Source organism: Carlito syrichta, unplaced genomic scaffold, assembly GCF_000164805.1.
Source record: "Carlito syrichta isolate Samal-C Ts95f unplaced genomic scaffold, Tarsius_syrichta-2.0.1 Scaffold308853, whole genome shotgun sequence".
Classification (NCBI taxonomy): Eukaryota; Metazoa; Chordata; class Mammalia; order Primates; family Tarsiidae; genus Carlito; species Carlito syrichta.
In genome coordinates, this window is record NW_007252949.1 from 716,503 (window position 1) to 740,467 (window position 23,965).

Here is a 23,965-nt window from a genome sequence, read left to right on the forward strand (position 1 = left end):
TGGAAGAAAATGATAGCTTCCAATTTCTATATCGTTTGTAAGTGTCACTTGATGGCAGGATCTAACCTGGTATTATATTGGTTAGAAATCTGAGAAAAATCATACTCAGGTTTTCAGAGATAGCACAAAGTTGATATTGTTGAAGCTTAACTGACAACTGGAAATCTGGCTCATATCTTTTTTTTTTTTTGGCCAAAAACTGCAATGGAAGAGAGGTCTTTCTCAGAATGAGAAATAGGCCTCCATATGTTTACTATATTCCATCCATTTTTGTGCTCTCTAGAGACATTTTTCTGTCAATTGTTGCTTCTATTACCAATGTCTTCAAAATATTCCTGTTTGTTTGATTCCATCAGAGTTTAAATAAATTCAAGTTTTCTCCCATCTCAAGGAAAAAATATCTAATAAAATTTTACATATCTCATGTACTTAGTATAATTAATATTTGATTTTCTTTTTTGTGAAATCAAATGTAAATGTTTTAATAGTTCTTGTTTGTAATTGACCAAAAAAGTAGCACCTACGATTTATATTACAAATTGTTTTACCATTTCAATTTTCTGACTGCTTTAAATGTTTACTGCAATATAGTTGGAATGTTTAAAGTGTGTGTGTGTGTGTGTGTGTGTGTGTGTATATATAAACAATTAACTATTTGACTATAGTTTAAAATACTGTTCCTAGAATATGTTATTAATGAAAAATTCTTCAACAAGTCAATCAAGTGAGTTTTACTTATTCCATGGAACAGTAAAAAATTTCCTTAGTTAAAGAATAAATAAACCAGATCCATTTTTTTTGTTGTTGTTGTTATACAAAGAAGTTGAAGTCACTATCCCCTAAATCCAAACTCTTGAGATGATTACATCTGAGGAGGTAAGTCACGTCAGGTCTTCCAAAAGCACAGAACTTTGGCCTAAGTTTCAACTATATTGCAGTACTGCAGACACTGATTATGTGTAGTAACCTCTTTTTTGTCTCAGTGTATCCCTTTAGTGTCAACCTTTTTCAGTGAACAATTTGTTATTTATGATTATGTATGCACCACATTTATGAATAAAACAGTTCACCCATTGCACTAAGGCTATCTAGGCCAACAACTGAATTCATGTACATCTCCCTTTAAGACTGAAAATAAAACAGGAGTTAGCTACTTAGAAGTTCATGAATCATGCCAAGAAGTCATTAGATGAGTTATGGGATTTAAGTTTTTCTCTTTAAGTAACTAAGAATATAAAATACTATGCAATTTAATAGAAAAAATAATTTTGTAATCTACCTTTTACTAACATAGGTAATAATGTGAATGCCTTTTTGTAATAGCAAAAATAGACTATAAAGTCAGGAAAATAAAAGACAAGAATTGCCACCACAGATTATCGGTAATAAGTTATGGAAAAATATGTTACACCTACAGAAAGGTCTTGATCTGAGAATTTCTCATTCAACAACTGATCATTTACTAGGCAGTGGAAAAGAATCTATAAAAATAAATAATTATTAAGAAACAGTCCTTATTCTTTGTAAGAGTGACATTTATAGAGTTTGGTCAGGGAAATAATCAATGGAGTGTGTGTGTGTGTGTGTGTGTGTGTGTGTGTGTGTGTGTGTGGTGGAGAGAGAGAGAGAGAGAGAGAGAGAGAGAGAGAGAGAGAGAGAGAGGAGAGAGGCAACTATCAATATATAATGGAATATGTCGTGGGTTACTTTAAGTTCTTGGGCAAATACCTAAACAATTCATTTAAAGGAAGTGACAGGAAAGTGGGGAACCCAATATACTAGGCAGAAAAGAAGCCTCTAAGTTCTTTTCTCTGGTCACTGGCCTGAACCCTTTGGGTGTGGTGAAGAACTGGAAATGATGTCAAGGGTAACTGGGCCCTGCTTCTGGTATAAGAAAGTCATATTGTATTCAAAATGGATGCCGAGAAAACATAAAATTATAAGAATTCACTACAACAGAGTTCTTACATGACAAAAGTTGCTTGGATTCTGTTTTGCATTTATAAATCTCTGATTCTTTGATTTTAGCTCATTTGAATTGAGCTTTCCATTATGACAGCATTTTACTTTGAAGTGGGATTTTTGAATGTCAAGAATGAAAATCACCTCCCAGTTGGCTGACAATTTATTAAAGCAAGAGGTCTCAGGAGATTAGCACGCATAATACTGTAAGACATAATGTCATAGGGTTTGTCGTTACAAAACAAACAATTTAATATGGATCAGAATGCACTTTTAGTCTCTCTTTTAAAAAGTCCATAAAGGCATTTTAAAAGATAATATTTGATAATAATATGAATATTTTGTATGCCCTTCTGAAAAAGAAAATATCAAGACTATTATTAAAACTTTTAAAATAAACTGCATTAAAATGTATTCAAGTAAATAGAAGTCAGTCATGTATGTGCTATAAAACAGAAGTTAAGTGGAGATGTATCAATTATATGTGTTATGTGGTGTTTCTTTCCCTCCCCAGAATTTTAATTGCCCCTTGTCTTTGCCATTGCTACTATTGTGCTCAGAATTTTGTCATAGTTTATTACCAGTCATCACATGAGTCTTTAGAATAAGTTGGATATGATGATTATCATAATCCAACTTGTTTAATAGTACTCAAGTAGTAAGTTGAAGACTTCAAGTAAAACTTGAATTTGAATATTGAAATGATTGAATTGAATAAACAAGTATTGTACTATTATGTTGTAGCAGATATTTCACTGTTATGTTTGGTAAAGAAAAAATTCCAATATTGTGTTTAATATTAAAGTATGAAAATAAGATGTTACCTGTGATTTACTAGAAAAAGTAATCTTAGTAATAATTATGTGCTAAACTTTGGTCTAGATGTCTATCTATCTATCTATCTATCTATCTATCTATCTATCTATCTACCTACCTACCTATCGATCTATCTTTCCATCTATCTTCTATCTAAACATTAGAAAGGCTAAAACTTAAAAGTATATTCTAGGTTATTTGATTACAAAGTCCATGTACTCTCTTCTTTCACGATAGCCATTTTCAATCCAAGTGGTTATGGCATAAATCTTAACTTTTATCAAAATAATAAAGAAAGTTTCAAGAACTATTGTTCATTTATCAAAGGGGAGTGACACCAATATTTAGCTAATTTTTTTATATGTAAGCCAAAATATTTAACTTCAAAGGCTATGTATTGAGGATAATATACATCTGAAACTCTGCTGATTACCAAACGGTTCATTGTTTTTTTCATTAATCATGTACCATTTTAGATAATGAATTCAGAATTCATTAAATATTCAGAGAGGTTAATTTTATAATATTGATGTTTAGTAGTACTTAAATAAACTGTGATGTCAAACACAAGCTCTATATCCTATACTTGTTTATAATTAGACTATATCCATTCATTTGTCATTTTGTATATGTATTCATCTGGATATAGCATTGAACTGGAGCATCATAGATCAGCATATAACTCATAGTATATAAGCATTTATTCAGTCAGTTAACAAATGCTGCAAAAAACCTATTTGATTTTAGTTACACATATTATTTATTTTTGAGTTGGAGTCTCACTCCGTCGCCCAGACTGGAGTGCAGTGGCTGCTCTTGGCCACCGCAGCCTCGACCTGCTGGGACTCTGGAGATCCTTCTGCCTCAGCCTTCCAAGTAGCTGGAACTACAGGCTCACGCTACCACACCTGTCTAATTTGTTTGATTTATTGTAGAGATGAGGTCTCACCAAGTTGCCCAGGCGGGTCTCGAACTCACGGGCTCAGGCAATCCACTTACCTCAGCCTCCCAAGGCGCGGGATTACAGGCTGAGCCACCGAGCCCAGCTAGTTACACATATTATTAAGACATATCAGAAAATCATTATAAAGTAGTTTCCAGTATGATATATGGAAAACAATTGTACAAATATAATTTATACAGAAATTAACCTGACAGAAATGTTATCCTCTATAACAGTCATAATAGAAGAGAATGTAGTATATTAGCTTTTCAAAATAAAGACAATAACATATACTAAAAAAATGAAGTTGTCAGGATCCAATGATATAAAAAATGAAAGTTTACTCTAAATATAGTCACTGTAGAAATTAAAGCTGTAGTTTTTATATATTTGAAAGTGTTATAAGCAAACTGTGTGATTTTTCCTATATCCGTTAGGAGGACTGCAGTCAAAATACTAATTTAATTGAATTAAGAGCAATTGTAATTAGGTTATTAGGACTCTAACTACAAGTGAGGGCTAATATTATGAGCAACTTGACTGGACCCCAGAGTGCTCAGATATTTGGTCAAATATTATTCTGAGTGATACTAGCATTTGAATTTTTAGACTGAGTACACCAGTCATCCCTTATCCCTGGAAAGGCATAAGCCTTCCCACATCTCCAATGGATTCCTGAAACTGGGAATGGTACTCACTATGATGACCATCAGCTGAACTTTGTTTCTGTTCATTTCTTCCATCCAGAAAGTTAACGCCTTTTCTATCTTAACACTTACTATACACTATTTCATAACTTTTACAGTTTGAAGTGTAGCAGCAAAACTAGCATGCTTTTTTTCTTCTTCAGTTTCATAGATAGAAAATTTGTTCTTATAGCTTAGCAACATCAGCATCATCTTTTTTCTTTCCTTATGAAATCAGGACCCTTCACTTTTTCACTTAAAGAAAGCACTTCAAAGTTTCTCTTTGGCATATTTAAATTTCCAGCATCAGTACTCTTATACTTTGAGGTCATTATTAAGTAAAACAAGGGCTACCTGAACACAAGCACTGCAATACCGGTTGAAGAGCTGACTAGAACAAAAAGGCTGAACCTCTCTCAAGTAAGGGAGAGTTTCTTCTACCTTCAGACTAAAGCTGAAACATCTACTTTTCCTGGGTCTTTACTCTGCTGGTCTTCAAACTGGAACTGCACCATCAGTTCACCTGGTTTTCTGGTTCTCAAATTATTATTATTATTATTATTATTATTAAAACTGGAACTAAACCATTGGTTCTTCTTTCTGTCTCTAACTTTCCCACCCACCCTGTAGATATTGAGACTTGTTAGCCTACATAATCACATGAATTGTTTTCTTAAAATAAATCTCTTCTCTCTTTCTCTTTTCCTCTCTGTCTTCCCCCCTTCTTTACACTTCAATAACTCTGCTCCTAAGTATGCATGGGGTTAAGTTATATCTACAAAAATGTCACATTTAATAATTATTTAAAAATAATAAATAAAACATAGAACTATGTATAAAATACATTATCATAGGGGAAACCAATGTCTTGATAAGGCCATAAAGCTAAGGATCAATAATAGATTTGTGTACTTGACTTTAAAATATCACTAGAAACAAAATGAGCAAATACGTATTTCATATACAAAATAGTTACACTGACAATTTTTTCAAAATTCCTGAATAATATAAAACAGGACAGAGCATTTTGAGGCTTGAAACATAGCCTAGTGCATAGAAGAAAGTAATGCGGTTTTTAAAATTTATCTTATATCAATTTTAAAGTTTGTTGTATTGATATTACAATTTATATAGATCAGTGGTTGACAAATATACCCTTCTGTTAGAAATGCAAATTGTTAAGCCTATACCAACCTATGAATCAAAATCCTGGGGTGGGGTCCAGCAATCTGTTTTTTGTGTTTTTTGTTTTTTGTTTTTTTTGAGTTGGAGTCTCACTCTGTCGCCCAGACTGGAATGCAGTGGCCGCTCCCGGCCACCGCAGCCTCGACCTGCTAGGCTCCGGCGATCCTTCCGCCTCAGCCTTCCGAGTAGGCGGAATTACAGGTGCGCACTACCACACCCGGCTGATTTTTTGATTTATTGTAGAGAAGAGGTCTCGCTGCCCAGGCGGGTCTCGAACCCGCGGGCTCAGGCATCCAGCAATCTGTTTTAACAAAACAGATAATACTAATATATCATAAATGAGCAAATGGATTATGTTTGTAAAGTGCCCTACATGATATGTTGAATATATAAAAGCTCAAATGCATTGAAATTTCTTATAATTGTCATCAATATTTTATAAATTGTCCATACAAAATTTTTTTTTTTTTTTTTTGAGTTGGAGTCTCACTCTGTCGCCCAGAATGGAGTGCAGTGGCTACTCCCAGCCTCTGCAGCCTTGGCCTGCTGGGCTCCGGCGATCCTTCCTCCTCAGTCTTCCGAGTAGCCGGAATTACAGGCACGCGCTACCATACCTGACTGATTTTTTTATTTATTGTAGAGATGAGGTCTCGCCAAGTTGTCCAGGCGGATCTCGAACCCGCGGGCTCAGGCAATCCACTCACCTCAGCTTCCCAAAGTGCAGGATTACAGGCTGAGCCACCGAGCCCAGCTGTCCATACAAATTTTTAAAACTTATTTTGAATAAGCTATTTTTTCACTTACTGGTATTATTTGTTTAGTATTTCCATTTATTTATCTGTCCCCTGAATTTCTAGGAGGATTAGTTGATTGGTCTATGAATCATTTTTAGTTGGATTTTTTAAATTAATCTTTTGTATCATATCATATGTCTGCTTGTTATCTTTCAATACATTCTTATATAATTTATTATTAATACAATGGTCTTGGAGCTATCTTGCTTCATTTTTAATACTTCTGTATGTCAGGCATGATGCAATATTTTACAATATTTTAAAAAGAAGCAGTAGAAAGTACAAAATCTTTGTCTTCACAGCACATATTCTTTAGCAAAAGAGAAAGATAATGTGGTTTCAAAACAGGATACCAATATAGTGATTATCTTTTGCACTGTAAGTAGGATGCAGGATCCCTGTACTTCTAATTTCATAAGATGTTTTCTATGAATTTCTCAAATATTTGCTACTCTACGTTATGAAATATATCAGAGAAAAATAAGCAGAAGAAACAATGCCAGTTTTCCACAATCTAGAAAGAAAAGCTCTCTCAAGGCTTATTTTCATCTGTGTGTTCTGTTATTCTGCTAGCTCACTTTCTGGGATTTTGTGATTGTGATTATGATGGTTAGTTTAATTCAACTTAGGTTTTTTATTTAAAATTTAGAGGATACATACGCAGGTTTGTTACTTGGCTATAATATGTGATGGTGAGGTTTGGGCTTCTACTGAACCCATCACCTAAATAATGAACATGGTACCCAATAAAAAGTTTTAAATCATTATTCCCCTCATTCCATCCCCCCTCCAGGAGCCCCCAGTGTCATTTGTTCTCATCATTTTATCTATGTGTACTCATTGTTTAGATCCCACTTATAAGTGAGAACTCACAGCATTTGGTTTTCTGCTTCTGCATTAGTTCACTTGGAATAATGGCTTCCAGGTAGCTCCATGTTGTTGCAAGAAACAAGATTTTGTTCTTTTTTTATTACGGTGTAGTATTCCATGATGTGTGTGTAGCCCATTTTCCTTACTCCATCATCGATGGGCACCTAGGCTGGTTTGATGTTTTTGCTGTTGCTAATAGTGCTACCATAAACATACAAGTGCAGGTGTCTTTTTGGTAGAACAGTTTATATTCCTTTGGGTATATACCCAATGATGGAATGTCTGAGTCGATTGGGTAATTATATGTTTAGTTCTTTGAAAAATTTCCAAACTAATTTCTACAGGGGCTGAACTAGTTTACATTTTACCAGTAGTGTATGAATGTTCCCTTTTCTCTGCAACCTCACTAATATCAGTTGTTTTGTGACTTATTAATAATAGTCATTCTGACTGGTGTTGGGTGGTGTTGCATTGTGGTTTTGATTTACATTTCTCTGATGATTAGTGATGCTGAGCATTTTTTAATGCTTATTCACCACATGTACATCTTCTTTTGAGAGATGTCTGTTCACATTCTTTGTCTATTTTTTAAGGAGGTATTTGTGTGTGTTTTTTCTTGTTGATTTGTATACATTTTTAAAAGATTCTAGATAATTGTTCTTTGTTGACTCCATAGCTTGCAAATATTTTCTCTCATTCTGTAGGTTGTCGGTTTACTCTGGTGATAGTCCCTTTTGCTGTGTGGGATTTAGTTTAACCAGATCCCACTTGTCAATTTCTGTTTTTGTTGTTTGCTTTTGAGGATTAAGTGATAAATTTGTTGCCTAAACCTATGTCCAGAAGAGTGTTTCCTAAGCTTTATTTTAATATTTTAAGCTTCAGGTTTTTAAATTTAAGTTTTTAATCCATCTTATTAATTTTTGTATATAGTGAGAGATAGAGGTCCAGTTTTATTCTTCTGTATATGGCTAGCCAGTTTTTCCAGCACCATTTATTGAATAGGTTATCCTTTTCCCAAAGTTTATTTATGTTGACTTTGTCAAAGATCAGTTGGTTGTAAGTGACTGGCTTTATTTTTGGTCTCTCTATTCTGTTTCATTGACCTACATGTTTAGTTTTGTGCCAGTAGCATGCTGCTTTATTTACTACAACCTCGTAGAAAAGTTTGAAGTTCAGTAAAGTGATTCCTTGGGCTTTGTTCTTATGGTTTAAGATTCCTTTGACTATTCACAATCTTTTATTTTCATGTCCATATGAATTTAAGAATTGCTTTTCCTAATTCTATGAAAAATAAAACTGGAAAATTGATAGGGTTTGCATTTAACTCTAGAATGTTTTGAGCGATGTGGACATTTTAACAATATTGACTCTAAATCCATGAGCACAGAACGCTTTTCCATTTGTTTGTGTCATCTTCAATTTCTTTCAGGAGTGTTTTATAGTCTTGTTACAGGAACTTTTCAACTCCTTAGTTAGATATATTTCTAGGGGTGAGTGTGAGTGCGTGAGTGCGTGAATGTGTGTGTGTGTGTGTGTGTGTGTGTGTGTGTGTGTGTGTGTGTGTGAAATGAGATTGCATTCTTTATTTGGTTTACCATTTGAGTATTGTTGGTATAGAAATGTTACTGATTTTTGTAGGTTAATTTTCTATCTTGAAATATATTTTGTTGGGGGGGTGGAGTCTCACTCTGTTTCCTAGGCTTGAGTGCAGTGGCACACTCACGGCCACCCCAGTGTCAACATGCTGGGCTCCGGCAATTCTTCTGCTTCAGCCTTCCAAGTAGCCGGAACTACAGGTGCACGCTTCCATGCCCAGCTAATTTTTTCTTTATTGTAGAGATGAGGTCTCGCCAAGTTGCCCAGGCTGTTCTCGAACTCATGGACTTAGGCAATCCCCTAACAACTTCTCCAAGAGACGCTCAGATCAGATAAAAACTGCTTTAACGATATCTTGGAGTCTCTTGGAGAAGTTTTTGGGTTTTCTAGGTACAGTATACAATCATGTTATCTGCAAATAGAGATAGTTTGACTTCTTTTCCTATATGGATACCTTGTATTTCTTTCTTTTGCCTGATTGCTGTGAGCATGTTAAATAGAAGTACCATGTTAAATAGGAGTGGTGAGAGTGAACATCTTGTCTTGGTTCAATTTTTATGCGTCATGCTTCCAAATTTTGTCCACCATAGTATGATGTTGGCTGTGGGTTTGTCATAGATGGCTCTTATTATTTTGAGAAATACTCCTTCAGTGCCTAGCTAATTGAGGATTTTTATCATGAAGAGATGTTGTGATATGTCAAATGCTTATCTATCGAGAAAATCATATACCTTTTGTGTTAAAATTTGCTTATATGGTGGATTACATTTGTTACTTTGCATACGTTGAAATACCATAAATAAAACCCATGTGATCATGGTGAATGAACTTTTTGAAGTGTTGTTGAATGTGGTTTGCTAATATTTTGCTAAAAAAAAAATTGCCAGGATATTTTTCAGAGATTTTGTCCAGTAGTTTTCTTTTTTGTTTTGTCTTTGCAAGATTTTGGTATCAGGAAGATACTGGCTTCATAGAATGAGTTAGAGAGGAATTTTTTTTTCAATTTTTTGGAATCATTTCAGAAAGATTGGTACCAGCTCCTCCTTATCCATTTGTTATAATTCAGCCATGATTGTATCTGGTCCAGGGCTTTGTTTGGTTGGTAGGCTTTGAATTAGCCAAAATCATAACTTGTTATTGGTATGTTCAAGGCTTTGATTGATTCACATTTCAATCTTGGGAAGTTGTGTGTTTCCAGAAATGTATCAGTTTCCCCTAGATTTTCTAGTTTATGCACATAAACCAGTTCATAGTGGTCTTTAAAAACCTTTTGTATTTCTGTGGGATCCATTGTGATATTTTTGCCATTTCTGGTTATGTTTAACTGGATCTTCTCTCTCTTTCTTTGATTGTTAATCTGACCAGTGATCTATTAGTTTTGTGTATTCTTTCAAAAACCAAGTTTTTGGTTCATTGATATTTTTCATGGTTCCTTTGGTCTCAATTATATTTAATTTTAATTTAATTTTGGTTATTTTCTTTTCTTCCATTAGTTTTGGGCTATATGTGTTCTTGTTTTTATAGTTCCTTTAGGCGCAATGTTAGGCTGCTTGCTATCTTTTTTATCTTAGGCATTTAGCACTATAAACTGTCATTTTAACACTGCTTTTGTGCCATTCCAAATATTTTGCTATGTTGTGTCTCTATTTAACTTTGTTTGAAAGATGTTTTAAATTTCTGTCTTGATTTATTGGTATATACAAAAGTCACTCAGTAACAAATTGTCTACTTCCAATGTATTTGTGTGGTTTGAGGAGTTCCTCCTGATATTTATTACTATTTTTTATTTCATTGTGGTCTGAGAAGATGCTTGGTACGACCTGAGTTTTTTTCAGATTGATTGAGACTTGCTTTATAATTGAGCATGTGGTCAATCTTAAAATACATTCTGTGTGCAGATAAGGAGAATGGTTTTGGGGTGAAACAGCCTGTAAATGTCTATTAGTTCAATTGGTCAAATGTTGAATTTAAGTCCTGTATTTCTTTGTTAGTTTTCTGCCTCAATCTGTGGAATACTCAGTGAAGTGTTGAAGTTCCCCACTAGTTTTGTGTGTCTAAGTATTATTTAGGTCTAGTAGTAATTGTTTTATAAATCTGTATTCTTCCTTCAATGTTGGTCAAATATTTATATTTACAATAATTATGTCTTTTAAAAAAATTAAACTGTCATTGTGTAATGTCCTTCATTGTCTTTCTTTTTACTGATTTCATTTTAAAGACTGTTTTATCTGAGATAAGAATAGCCACTACAGCTCTTTTTTGCTTTCCATTTGTATGGTAGATCTTGCTCCATCCCTCAACCTCAAGCCTACAGTCATCAAGCTTGAGATATTCTCTGGAAGAAAGCAGAAGGATTGTTCATCTTTTAAAATTTAATTTATCACTCTATAGATTTTCAGTGGACATTTAGGTTGTTGATACTCAAGGTTAATATTGATATTTAAGGTTTTGTTCTTGTTGTAGTCTCGTAGTCCTATGTGGTTCCTTACTTGTGCTTCTGTAATACTAGGTATGTTTCTTTTATTTCCACATTTAAAATGCCCTGACTGGACCCAGTGACTCAAGCCTGCAATCACAGCACATTGGGAGGCTGAGGTGAGGGGACTGCCTGAGCCCATGGGTTCAAGAACAGCCTGGGCAACTTAGTGAGACCTCATCTCTACAATAAATCAATAAAAAAATTACCCAGGCATGGCAGTGCACGTCCGTAATTTTGGCTACTTGAAAGGCTGAGGTGGAAGGATCACCTGAGCCCAGCAGGTCAACACTGGGTTGGCCATGAGTGTGCCACTGCATGCCAGCCTGGGCGATGGAGTAACACTCCAACTCAAAAACAAAACAAAACAAAACTCCCTAAAGTATTTTTTGTTGAGCTGGTCCAGTAGTGATAAATTTCCTTAACAATTGCATGTTTGGGAAAGACTTTATTTCTTCACTTATGAAGCTAGGTTTGGTGGAATAAAAAAATTCTTGGCTGACATTTCTTCTTCTTAAAAATACTAAAAATAAGCCCTATTTTTTTCTGGCATGTAAAGTCTGCTGAGTGGTCTATTGTTAGTGTCCTTTTATAAGTGATATGGTCCTTCTCTCTAGCTGCCTCTAAGATTTTTTTTTTTTTTCATTTTGGCCTTCAATATTCTGATGACTATCTGCCTATGGTCATCTTATATAGTATCTCTCAAAAGTTCTCTGAATTTCCTGTATGTTTATCTCAACCTTGCTGGCAAGATTGGGGAAGCTTTCCTGACTTATGTCCTCAAATACAGTCTCGAAGTTGGTTTCATTCTCTTCTGTCTCAGCAATAAGTCATAACTTTGGTATCTTTACAAAACATCCTATTTCTCAAAAACTTTATTTATTTTTTAAAAAAATTATTTTTTCTTTATTTTTGTCTGACTGCACTAATTTGAAGACCTGGTCTTCAAGCTCTGAATTTCTTTCTTCTGGATATTTAGTTTTTTGTTAAGGCTTGCAGCTATATTTTGAAATTTTTGAAGTGAGTTCTTCAATTTCAGAAGATCAGTTTGGTTCTTTCATCGTATGACCATATCATCTTTCAATCCTTAGACTGTCTTCCTGGTTTCTTTGTGTAGGATATCAATTTCTGTTGTATCTCATTAAGCTTCTTTTCTATCCATATTCTGAATTCTATACCTGTCATTTTGTACATTTCATTCTAGTTAGAATCCATTGTTAGGTAGCTGATGTGATACTTTGGGGTTGTTAAAGCACTGTGGATTATGATATTGTTGGAGTTCTTTCTTTAGTTCCTTCCTATCTGTGGAAGTTAGTACCTCATGTTTTGAATTTGTTATTGTTAGGATGAGTTTTTTAAGATTTTATTATTTTTCCCCTTGTGGGTATAGCTGTAGTGTATATTGTGTTTGTTTAGTGACTTGCCTCCTTAATCTCTTCCAACCTCGTGGGTTGCAGGGGCAAAAGCTGTGCTGCCAGTGACTGGGAAAAGCCCAGCAACTACTTCAGGTAGTTGGGCCCTCAGAGGAGTGCCAAGTCACAGTTGCAGTGTTCAGGCAGGGACAAAGCATCTGTACTCCACTGAGAGACATGTTGTGGAAGCAGGAAAGCCCTGACTGGTAAGGAGCGATGGAGACAGTGACTGCAGGGTGCACAATCCACCTATTCCTTCGCCTTGATGCTGTGGCATCCATCCTGAGTGTGCACAAAAATACCCTGCCTCTTCCTTTTCTCTCTAGCTTGAGACTGGCAGGGATGGAAGCAGTGGTGGCAGAGACTGAGAGGAGCCTATCCTCAGCCACGGGGAGCTGGTGAACTCTGGGAGTTGGGCCATGACTGAAGTGATCAGGCTGGAGTGGGGATAGTTGAGTTATGACTGCAGTGGTCAGACATAGGGGCCTGTCTCTGAAGCAGGCAATCCCTTTGCACCTCCAAGACTCTGCCAAGTGGTGATCCCATCTTCCAGATCCAGTGAACCTATTATACTTATACTTACAGGGAGATACATGGAAAAAAATTGTTCTTTACAGGCCTCAAAGGAACCCATTCTGCTAACGCCTAAGTTTTAGACCTCTAGTCTCTAGAGATGTAAGAAGATAAACTTCTGTTGCTTTAGCTGCTTATTTTGTTGTATTTTGTTATGGAAACTCTAGCAAACGAATACATTTATTTAATACAGTATTTTAAGAATTAATTTAAATTAAATTTAATATATATATTTGAAAAAATATTGCTCTGTAAAAAAAGTAAAAAAGTTTTGTGCATTTGAGACTCAACATATATAGACGGGAATCCAACTAAAGTGTTCTCATTAAATATAATCTTATATATTGGTGTATATAGATGTGTGTGTGTGTGTGTGTGTGTGTGTGTGTGTGTGTGTGTGTGTATGAAGGGGATAAAGAGGGAAGGAAAAAAAAGACAGGGGAGGAGAAGCAGAGGAGAATGGGGAGGGAGAAGAACATACTTAAAACCACTCTTTTGTTGTTGTTGTTGCTTCTTTGTCACCATCTTTTACTTTTATCTGCTCTTACTGGTGCTTGTAACAATTTAAATATGACTAAAATGTAAAAAATATATACCCTACTTATTTATCCTTTTTTTTTTTTTTTTGGCATTGCATATTGTGCTCTGAGATGCTTTAGGAATTTGAAGTTAAACTCTTTCCAACTTTAGGTTTTGAATAAAAAGCAAACATGCTAATTTAAAATTTAAGTGAATTATATTCAACAATACATCAGTCATTGACCTAAATAACTAATTATCTATATTATGTGTAACTAACCTCTGAAAACAGCAAAAAAAAAAAAAAAAAAAAAGCTCATTATTAAGACAAAGGGCAGAAGACAACAACCTATTTGCTGTTTATAATCCACTCATTATACCGATAACTATGGTATAATGGTGTTCTTCCAGAGGTGAAGTAAACATTACTTCGAAAGTATCCTGACAGTGCTATGCTGCAGGCATTTCCCTGCTTTTTCTACAAGCCAGCTTTTCTTTGATGCTGAAGCTTCAGAACATTTTGTGCATCTAGGCATATTAAGGTATAAAAGCTTTTAATCACACTAATTCCTCTAACTGTTCCTAATCTATATCTAAGTCTCTCATCTGTTTCTATTCTGACACAGCTGCTGCTGGACCTAAAAAAAAGTTTCATATATTCTGCTTTAACTGAACTGAACTCAGAATTTAACTAACATGGATCATTGTCTTTTGTTTTTTATGACACTTCTCCTTTGACCATAGTGGCTACTCACATATTATGATGAGGGTTGAGTATTAGATTCCGTCCAGACAGTAGCCTTCACCAGGCTACTTACGTTATCACTTAGAAAACAATACAGAAAAATTGACAAAATATGTATATTTATTTCTCCTAAACTTCAAAAGCATTGAAGCTTGGATTTCTGTTAGACACAAACTGCCTTCCAATAAGTATTTGTTTATTTTTTTGTCCCTTTAAAATTCCTCCCTCCATTATGAAGATTTAAAATAATTATTTGAAGTAGGGAATCTTCCTAAATTCTACTTTTTTGGTGGCTTTGTGTCATCTCATCATTCAAAATACTTCCCCTAATTCCGTTCCGGTCTATCCTGAATGTCTTCCCTTATATTATCTTCATAATGGTGGTTACTCATTCTTTCTCAGGTGTCTCTCTACCATTTGTTTGCTTTTTAAAAATATCTTATAGCCGGGCTCGGTGCCTCAGCCTGTAATCCCGCGCCTTTGGGAGGCTGAGGTAAGTGGATTGCCTGAGCCCGCGGGTTCGAGACCCGCCTGGGCAGCAAGACCTCATCTCTACAATAAATAAAAAAATCACCTGGGCATGGTAGTGTATGCCTGTAATTCCGGCTACTTGGAAGGCTGAGGCACAAGGATCGCCGGAGCCCTGCAGATCTAGGCTGCGGTGGCCGGAAGTGGCCACTGCACTCTAGTCTGGAGACCGAGTGAAACTCCAACTCAAATATATATATATATATCTTGTTATTTACCCATTTTAAAAGTATACAATGAGAAATTCTTTATTCTTATTGGATAAATGTAGTTGAATTGTGTTTTGATGTGTTTTGGGGGAAAAAAAGTGAATTTCAGGGACATTACATTAAAAGCAAAACAAAATACATGTTTTGCATAAGTCACATGTCAAAAAAGTAATCAATAGTTTGAGACATTATAAATGTATGGGACAAGTTAAAATCTTAAGTAAATATATTAATTGAAAAATATTGGTCTTTTTGAAGAATGAGGACTTTGTCCCCGAGACACAAAAGAACATACCAAAAACACTTGACAAATATTGCAGAATAATATCTTAAAAAGTTTTCTTCAGTGATTTAAAAACATATATACATTCATAAATTGATTTAAGATATGAACATTATAGTGCAACTACGGTATAGCAATCATTATAATAAATAACTGGGCTACACAGACAAAAAAAAATCTATCTTTAAGAATTATCAAAGTACTTAAATAATCTAGAATATATATTTTGATAATGAAAGTATATACATTGATATTCAAATTCTCAATTTGAAGATTGCAGTAATTTTTAAGAGAGATAATAGATGTAAATGGTCTAGGACTTAACTTGAATATTTTATTTATTTGTTTACAATATATTTCTCCTTTCACAGATTATTTTAAATGTAAGTTTTCAGATTAACAACTTTTGTAAGATTTCATGGAGAAAACCAAAAATGCATAATTGTGCTAAAAATAGACAATTTTGTTGTTTATGATGATGACATCATCGATAATTTGAATAAAATGTTTTCTTTATTTAATATTTAATTAGACCTGTGCTATATTTTATATGTGATTATTTTATTTAATCTCCATAACAGCTCTTTTTAAAAAAAGTTTATTACCTTAAAGTTTAAAAAGAGGAACAGGAGTTAATGAAGATCTAGTAACTTATGGGGAATAGCCAGGAACTTGTAAGTAGTAAAGTCATTACACTTTGTAGTCTAACACTGATTGACTTTAAATATTAAACTTTATTATTTCTTGTAAATGTATTTCTTTTATTTTCATTTTATTCATTTTACTTAACCTTATAATGCCTATTTTTAGTATGAATATTGGTTATTTTGGATCAGATGCATAATATTTCTTTTGAATTGAGATTTTTTTTAAAAAAAGGGAGACAGCAGAAAATAGTAGTTCAGAGTAATCTGTAAAATTAGTAATCTGTAAAATTAGACTGCCTTGTTTCATCCCCAGTAGTTTAATTCTTACAACAACCCAGATGAGTCATAGGAAAGCCTTATTAGAATTGAATAAGTAGATTTAAATAAGTAATTAACTTGCCGAAGATCAGATAATTGGTAAATGACAGACTAAAAATTTAAATAAATGGAACACTCACTCCAAAACTATTATAAGACTCTATGAAATCTACTCTTTTAAAAGAATCTCTATTTAAAAGCTTGATTAATCAGAATAGAAGTCTCTTAAGTTACATTCAACTGAATTTGCTTTAAGTATGCAATAGACAAGAATAAAATGACTATAAAATGATTGATTTAAGATAGGAGTACAATAAATATTCCCACATCTGTGGAGTAACAAAGTTTTATTCATCATGCACCTGCATATTTCTGAACTAAAGATATTGTACTATGAATTAATAAAGTGCTTTTAAATTTCTAAAGCATGTTAATATATTTATTTATTTTTTCTTGGAAAATAACATACTTTACAGTTAATAAAAATAGGCTTAGAAACTACAAGATAATTAATGATGAGCTGGATCAATAATTATTAAATCTCAGTGACTTTATAAATACATATCAGGAATATTGTAATATTAAAGTTACTGTTGCATTTCTGAATCTTGAATAAGGTGTAAAATTAAAGGGGACTTCAGAAGGAAAGTATATTATTCAGGAATAAAGAAAGACAAAAGCTAATTTATAAAGAAATAAATAGACATTCATGAGAGTAAGAGAAAGACCAAAAAAGAAAGGATGTATGGAAGAGAGACAAAGAAAGAGACTGGAAATTGAGACAAATTTAAGTATTCTTTTAAATGGCACAATGAGAGCAACATAAATAGCAGTACTAAGTCTTAGTAAGTCTCTTTAGTGAGACTGCGTATACTTCACTCAAGCCTGAAGAAAAATTCAAAGTGAAGTAATTACTCTATAGTAAAGAAAAATACAAGTACAGAAAAAGTTGACAAAAACTTTGGACCAGAAATAATAAGGTCAAACAATGCAATATTTCTATCTTTTTTTTTTTTTTAACAGGTTGTCTTGAGTTGTTGAGCTTGAGAGGTCTGGTAACCAATTATTCACTGCTTCTTTCATTAACTCTGGCCATGTCAGTGTAGGTGATAGGGAACATCATTGCACTGCTGTGTTGTCTCATTTAATCTGCTCATCAACATAACAGCAGTAAAACCTAAAGTCTTCTGGGAAAAGTCCAGAGGCTCTTCTCCAACTTCCAAATGCAAGTGCTCTGGGATCAGGACAATCAGAGTTTCTGTTACCTGAATTTCTTTCCATTGTTAGCATTAATTAGGTTGCTTAAATCAATCCAAATGAGTATGTGTTCCTATCATAACAAAAAATAAAGAGATTCAACGTGGATTTAATTCAATGAAACAGGAAGTTACATCATTTTACTATATTTAAGTTAATTGACATTTTACTATAATCTTTTACATACTTATATTTCTCTTTTTCAAAAATTGTTCTACACATTTTTAATTTGTATGATAAAATATTTTAATAAATATGTGTTTTCAGGTGGCAAGCAGTATTCCTAACCAACAACTATTTATATAGAATCTTTGTAGACGTTTCTCATTTAGAAAAAAAGCAACAAATTGTCATAACTGATTTTGATATTTATGATTTCCCCCATGGAAGTTCAATGTTACATATTTTGAAAGCCATGTGCAACATAGAAACATAATAATTATCATTAAATATTTATACATTTTATTGAGAAAATCAGTATATAATTATTTGAGTCTCATGAGAGCAAAACAAGATCTATCAGGAAACACACACACACACACACACACACACACACACACACACACACACACACACACACACACACACGAAGAGTGACAACCCTAAAATAGTGGAATAGAAGGTAACCCGCACACATTCCTCCACAACAACATGGATTCTGCACCCACACACAGTCAATAGTCTTTCCGCAGAAGCCTTGGGATTCAGGTAGGAGTTTATGAAACCCCAGTGAGCCCAAGACCTTACAGAGTTGTTCTGAGTGCAGGCTGACACGTAGGTGGCTATTCCACCAAGTTTGCTCCCAATTTTTAGCTTGAAAGTGGCCCAGCCTTCCAAGGGGTTTGACTACAGATTCATTTGGGCTTGAACCTGGAAGCAAAAGTATCTGCCAAAGCATCCAAAAGGAATCATGCACACTAGTGCTTTGGTGGAAAAGCTTGTCTGTCCACTGCCAGTGGCCTTGACAGTAAACCTAAAGGTTGCCCGGTTTCTCTACTCCAGCTCTGCTTTGCGGATGTCTCTGCTTAGAGCTGCTTGCACAAAGCAAGAGGGTAATTTGTCCATATTTCACAACCTGTGAGTTTGAGCCTCTCTGGTGAGCGCATCAAACTCTATCACAGCTCTGGGCTTTACCACTGCAATAAGAAAACTCTCCTGCCTGTGCAGGAACATTCCCAGAGATACACACCACTCTGAGTCAAAATGGCTGGACCTTTCAGCCTCTGCAACACGACAGATCTTGTGAGTCTCAATATCGGCTCCAACATCTCCTCCTGTAGTTGGGAAGTTATTCTATGTGTTCAGAGTCTTCTTGGGAGATATATGTCTCTGATCCAATGAGATTGGACTTTGTAGCCTCTGTTTCACAGCAGATTCCAAAGGGGCTCAGTCTCAGCTTCAGTCTCTCCGGCTTCAGTCAGGGAACTATCCTCTCTGTGCAGGCACAGGTTGAGAGATGGGTGCTCCTCTGAGCCAACATGACAGGTAAGCTAATGTGACAGTCCCCATTCTGCAGCAAATCCTAAGGGAGGCCCATGCTCAAATCTGGCCCCACTCTCAAATCTGGTTGCACGAATATCACTTGCATAGAGACCTACTGAGAGACATATCCTGCTCAACTGAGCAACCAGGGCAGTCTTCTGGACTCTGGTCCTCAGTCAACATACTCTCACAGTCCTAGTACCCTCCTTGGGTCTTCCTCAGATCCATTTGGCCCAGAAAACCACATCTAACTTGGAGTTCTCACAAGACTTGAAGCAGACTTTGGTTCAGAATATCATCAAGTACTGAAATGGCTGCAGTAGTCACAGGTTCAAGGAACACATCATTAATTGACTTCGAATTTCTAGACATTCCTCTGAAGAAGGGCAAACACAAATAAAGCAAGACTGTAATGACTAAAATAGCCGGGCTCCGTGGCTCAGCCTGTAATCCCGCGCTTTGGGAGGCCGAGGTGAGTGGACTGCCTGAACCTACAGGTTCGAGACCCACCTGGGCAACTTGGCGAGACCTCATCTCTACAAAAAATCAAAAAAATTAGCCAGGCGTGGTAGTGTGCATCTGTAGTTCCAGCTACTTGGAAGGCTGAGGCGGAAGGATCGCTGGAGCCCCAGCAGGTCGAGGCTGCGGTGGCCGGGAGCGTGCCACTGCCTCCAGCCTGGATGACAGAGTTAGATTCCAACTCAAAAAAAAAAAAAAGAGAGAGAGAGAGACTAAAATAAACCCTCTACACAAAGACATTATCACATTCCCACAATTATCAAGAATATTCAGAGAAATATGACTTTGCCAAATGGGCAATATAAGAGGCAAGAAACTGATCCTAAAGTGATGGAGATGTATGATCTCTCAGGCAAATAATTAAAACTACCTGTCATAAGAAGGCCCAATGAACTTCAAGAAAACACAGATAATCAACCCAGAAATGCATAGGATAAATTTAGGAGAGAGAAAAAAATAATGTTGTAAAAATCCAAAAATAATTTTGGAGCTGAAAAATACAATGGATGAAATAAAAGAAATGATAGAATTGATCAAACAGAACAAAGAAATCAGTCAGCTGGAGGGCAGACTATTTGAATATATGCAATCAGAGGACAAAAATGAAAAAGAATGCAAAGAATAAAGAAAACTATGAGATCTATTTGATAACATCAAAGGAGAAAATATTTAAGTTACTGGATTTAAACAAGAATCTGAAAAAGACAAAGAGTTAAAAATCTTGTTCATAAAATAACAACAGAAAACTTTCAAAACCTGGGGAAAGACATAATAAAAATTTCAAAGGTCACCAAACCAATTAAACTGTAATAAGAATATTCCAATGCATATAATCAAACTCTCAATTAATAAAAATAAGGAGATTCTAAAGCAGCAATAGAAAGGAAGCAAATAACATATAAGGAAGATCCAATATGCCTAGCATCAGACTTCTTAGCAGAAATCGTGTGAGTTTTGAGAGAGTGGGTTAATATATTCTCAGTGCGGAAGGAAAGAAGTGGTCATCTAAGAATGCTGTAACTGGAAAAGATTACCTTCAGAAATGAAGGAAACTAAAAGATTTTCCCAGATAAATAATGCTGAGGAAATTTATCTCTGTTAGATGTATCCTACAGGTAATACTAGAGAAAAGTATGTGAAAAGAAAAAGGTGTTAATGTGATTGTTTCACTAATATTGTAATTATGGTATGTAAATCAGTTATAGCTTTATTGAGAAGACTGAGAGATGAAACTATTAAAATAACAACTATACTAATTTGTTAAAAGATAGGCAATATAAAAATGCAAATTAAACATCAAAAATTTCAACTTATAAGAGGAAAGAAAAAAGTTACTGTGTTCAGACTTTTGTCGTTACTTTATTTTCTTTCTTTCTTTTTTGAAATAGAAGTTAAGTTGCTGCCAGTTTTGAACAACTTTTTGAAACTATAAGATTTTTTGTAAGCCTCATGGTAACCACAAAGCAAAAACTTACACTAAACTCACTAAAATTAACAAGCACACACAGAATTAAATCACACTACCAGAGAAAAAGCAATTAATCCTAAGGAAAAACAGTAAGAGAAGAAGAAGGAATGGAATTGCAAAAAAACTAGAATACAAGTAACAAATGGCAGTAGTAAGTTCTTACCTGTCAATAATAACAATGACTATAAGTATAATAAATTCTTCAATTAAAAAATATAGAGTAATTTGATGGATTAAAAACAAGATTAAGCTATATGTTGCTTATAAAAGCTCACTTCATTATACACACATAAAATAAAAGTGAAAGGATAGAAAATAATATTCCTGCAAATAGGAACCCAAAAAGTGAAGTGCAGAAATAGCTATATTTATATCAGATAAAATAGACTTCAAGTAAAAAAATCTTTAATAAGACACAAGTAAAGTCAATGTGTAATAATAAAGGAATCAAATCCATAAGAGGATAAAATAGTCACTAACTACATATGCACACAACACTGGAGCACCCAAAGATATAATGCAAATGTTAATAAAACTAATCAGAGCGAAAGACTGCAATACAATAATAGTATGGGACTTCAACACCTCCTTTTTATAATGGATAAATTATCTAGGCAGAAAACCAACAAAGAAACATAGGGGGTAAACTATAGACTAAATATACCTAGCTGATATTTACAGAACATTTAATTTATCTATTGCAGAATACATATTATTTTCATTAGCACATAAAATATTCTTAGGATAAGCCATATGTTAGACCACAAAACAAATCTCAACAAATGTAAAAAAAGTCAAACATCTCAAATATCCTTTCTGTCTACAACAGAATGAAACTAGAAATCAGTAACAATAGGAATCTGAAAACTGCACACATGCATAAAAATTTAACAACATGATTCTGGATGACCAGTGAAGAAATTAAAAAGAAAATTAAAAAATTTTTTGAAACAAATGAAAATGGAAGCACAACATACCAAAATTTGTGGAATACAGCAAAACCAGTACAAAGAAGGAAGTTTATAGCAATAAATGTATGCATCAAATTAATATAAAAACTACTTATTTTATTATTATCATTTTTTCTTTTGAGGTGGAGTCTCACTATGTCACTGAGGCTAGAGTGCATAGCACAATCGTGCCTCACCTCAGCTTCCATCTCCTGGATTCAGACAAGCCTTAAGCCTCAAGCTCCCAAGTAGCTGCATCACCATGACCAGTTAATATTTGTATTTCTTTGTAGAGATGAGGTCTCACTATGTTGCCTAGGCTGGACTCAAACCCCTGGGTTCAAGCAATCCTCCCACATTGGCCTCTCCAAATACTGAGATTATAGATATGAGTCACTTTAACGTGCTTGTCAAGAAATTAGGAAAAACAAGACCAAACCAAAATCAAAATTAGTAGAAAGAAATAAATAATAAATATCAGAGATGCTATAAATGAAATTGAGATTAAAGAATATATAAAAGTTTTCATACTGATTTCTTTTTGTTGTTGTTGTTGTTGGGAGACCAGGATTTATTGAGAGGATAGCAAACTCCCATAGTCCAAAACCAAAATTAGTAGAAGGAAAAAAATAATAAATGTAAAAGATGACATAAATGAAATTGAGATTAAAGAATTTATAAACATTGTTTTGTTTGTTTGTTTGTTTGTTTGTTTGAGTTGGAGTCTCACTCTGTCATCCAGACTGGAGTGCAGTGGCTGCTCCCGGCCACCGCAGCCTCGATCCGCTGGGCTCCGGTGATCCTTCCATCTCAGCCTTCCAAGTAGCTGGAATTACAGGCATGCACTACCACGCCCAGCTGATTTTTTTGATTTATTGTAGAGATGAGGTCTCGCTGCCCAGGCGGGTCTCGAACCCGCAGGCTCAGGCAATTCACTCACCTCAGCCTCCCAAAGGCGCGGGATTACAGGCTGAACCACCAAGCCCGGCTTTAAACATTGTTTTTAAGAAAGATAAACAAAAGTAGAAAACTTTTAGTTAGACTAGGAAAAAGACAGAATGTCAAATAAATAAAATCTGAAACAAAAAAGAAACATTACAACTGATAACACAGAAATAAAAAGAATCATTGGAGATTCCCATTAAAGACTACATTTCAACAAATTAGAAAACTTAGAAGAAATGGATAAATTTCTAGACATACAACCTACCAAGACAAAAACAGGGGGAAAACAAATAAACAAACAAAAAACCCTGAACACACAAATAGTGAGTTTGAAGCAGTAGGAAAAATTTCCCATCAAGGAAAAGCCCAGAACCTGGAAGTAATCCCTTACTATTTAATTTTGTCAAACACTTAAAAGAAGAATTACTACCAATTCTACTTAAACTATTTTTTAAAAAATGAAGAGTAGTGAATACTTCCAAATTTATTTATTCATATTTTTAAAATATTTTTTATTATGATGTTGTGGGGTACAGTTAAGGGTTAGGTATACAATTACATTTCATTCAGGCACCCTGTTGATAAGAGGTGTTTCCCCGTCCCCAGACAGATATTTGCTACTGTTAATCCCATCTCCCCCCCACCATAGTTTCCCAGTACCATCAGTCATTTTCTTATAGTATTACATTGGTTGTTCAAGGTCCATTATATGAGTGAGAACATGTGATACTGAGGTCCACATTACTCTGATTCCAAAACCAGACAAGGGTACAACAAAAAGA